The sequence below is a fragment of the Cyprinus carpio genome, chromosome A1 (assembly GCF_018340385.1).
Source record: "Cyprinus carpio isolate SPL01 chromosome A1, ASM1834038v1, whole genome shotgun sequence".
In the NCBI taxonomy this organism is placed as follows: Eukaryota; Metazoa; Chordata; class Actinopteri; order Cypriniformes; family Cyprinidae; genus Cyprinus; species Cyprinus carpio.
The window spans coordinates 5,089,179-5,092,032 of record NC_056572.1 but is presented as its reverse complement, the minus strand read 5'-3'; positions in this window follow the sequence as shown (position 1 = coordinate 5,092,032).

The following is a 2,854-nucleotide window of genomic DNA, read 5'->3' as shown; positions in this document are numbered from 1 at the left end:
CCCCCACCTACTCCTAAACCTACCGACACTAGGGGGTTCATAATCTGGCAGTGGTGCAGAATTCGTCACAACACCGGACAACTTTCTGTATCATCATACAGTACAAGTTCAGTAATTTACAAATGCGTGGATATAATCTGTGTGTCATCTGAAGGTTTTAGATTCAGTCACTGTGTTCCATCAGAGGTGCTGCTTCAAAGTCTCAATTTTAAATCCAGGGATGGAAAAACAGGAATCAAATTGGTTAAATGCGATCATTAAACTTTAAACGGTTATTATTTAATAAACCAAACACGTGGCATGTTTAAATAAAAATGTAGTTAGCATTCAGCAAATAGCTCACATTTAAGCCAACTTGCCAAGTGTTGTTTCAAACTCCTGATGATGAATAATGAATATTTTGTGTAATTTATGGTGTATAAATCATATCTGTAAACTTACATTTTGGCCAGGTTTTGATGGCATTTTCTTTTCATATTACCTCTGTATAATGACTGTAATAACATATAATGTTTACTTTATGTAAAGTCTATAATTCTGCTGATCCACAAGCGCCACCTTCTGGCAAAGGATGAACTTGCATATTCACTTAGATTCACATTTTATGCAGAACAGTGCTGTAAATGTTAACTAGCATATCAATAAGAAAATGTGCCATAGTCTAGAGCAGTGTTTCTCAACTGGTGCTGCCCATATATATTGTATATATATATATATATATATATATATGTGTGTGTGTTTGTGTGTTCTGATAGTTATGTCTGTTGTTTGTTTGTTTGTTTACTTATTTATGTATTATGTGCCATCATTGGACAGGACAGTGGGAGGAGCGACAGGAAACAACGGGAGGAAAGCAGGACCAGGAAAGGACCTTGAGCCGGAACTCAAGTTCTGGTCACCCAAGACGCAGCTGCACCATATGTCGAAGTGCTGGCCACAAGGCTATGGCTCCAACAAAGTGTTCAGTGTAAGGCATAAAGAAATAGTTATGTACTTACCCTCATGCTGTTTTAAATTCATGTGACTTTGTTTCTTCTGTGAACCACAAAAAGGAGAAAATTTGACGACTGTTTTGCATATTTTACATACAGTAAATGTGAACAGGAACTGAAGCTTCCATACCTTTACTGGAAGGATGCAAAAGCTTCATAAAAGTTGACTTGTGTATAATATGTATATTAAAAGTCTTCTGAATATATGCTGTAGTTTTTTGTAGAAAACAGACTGAAATTTAATTTATTCACTGAAAATCGTTTTTGCCATCTGCTTTGGCTCTCCTTGGCAATTTCATGATAGATGATTCATGAGCAAATAATTCTTCAAATCTTGTATGAATCAATTGATGCATTTCATAATAATGGTCTGAATGATTTGTTCTTTGAATCCAGTTCTTGAATTCAACTCACTGACTCAAAGCATTCCAAGATATTAGATTTTATGCTGTATGTAATGTGGCATGTAAAACAGCACTATTAGCCAAAAATGGTTTTATGCATTTTACTGAATCTGATTTAGTTTGTGGGATAAACTTATCTGTTAAAGAGCAGGTCATATGGGTTTTTTTAAAAATATTATTTTTTTTTGGTTTTCTCTAAACTGTTTTTTTTTTTTTTTTTATTTTTGTCTATGTGGTGAGAGCGGTTTTAAGGGGGAGTATATATGAATAAAGACTTGAATTTCTCTCAAAAAAAAAAAAAAAAAAAAAATATGGCTTCAGTAGACTACGGTGCATGAGTTGGATTGACTACTTTTGTGCTGCTTTAGTTCTGCTTTTGACACTTAAAGCTTTGATCCCCATTAATTATAACTGCATATAAAAGAATTCAGTGAACAGTCTTTAAATGAAGGTGAGTAAACGAAGAGAGAATTTTCATTTTTGAGTGAACTATATCCTTTTAAAATAATTAGATTTTATGGTCCATAAAAGCGGAGCGCAATGATAATTAAAGTGATTAAAATGCACAAATTAGATACAAAGAAAGAGCACTATTACCCAACATTAATTATCTTTTATTTTTATTTTTTTAATGGATTTTACTGACTCTGAATGGATGTTTGTAGGATGACTAACCTGTTAACACTCACAAAGATACCTTCAGAGAATATATATTTTCTACTCCATGTTATAGATCTATGCTATTAGCTATTTTATGCTGAGTTGAGCACTGGGCTTTTCTGAAAATAGAGCAATTAGTTTGAACATGTGTGAGGAAGGATTTGGATAAAAGGTGTGAGCTTGAGCTTCAAGTGTTCATTAAGAGACAGAGGAGTGTGCTTTTGCCCTGCAGCTACAGGACAGGATCATGCACCGCCTCAGCATCCATCAATGTGCTCAGGGCGAGTGTGTGTGTGTGTGTGTGGGGGGGGTGGATTGGGGGTCTGACAGAGAGCATCGATAATTGCATTTGTGCATATGCTTATGCGTAGGTGTTTGGGTGCGTGTATCTGTGAGTAAGTGTAGTTTTGGGCATCTCAGAAGAAGTTTATTTGTGTGTCTGTGTGTGAAAGAATAAAACAAGGATGAAATACACGGATGAAGAGTGATGTCCCCGGATTTAGCTTGATCTAATATCACACAAGAGCTCACAATCCTGCTGAAAACACCAGATTAGACCAGCTTGAAAGCTGGTCCGGGCTAGTTTAAGGTTGACGTGTAAACATGAACATCAAGATTTTAGATTCAAATTTTGTACAAATGTAGAAGGAAATGTTTTTTTCTAGTCTTGTAACTGGATGCCTTTTGTTACTATTATTATTATTATTATTATTATTATTATTTTAATCACATTTTTACCTTGCCTGCTGTGTGACTAATGAATTTTTAGTGGTACAAATATTCCATGCAGTTTAATAT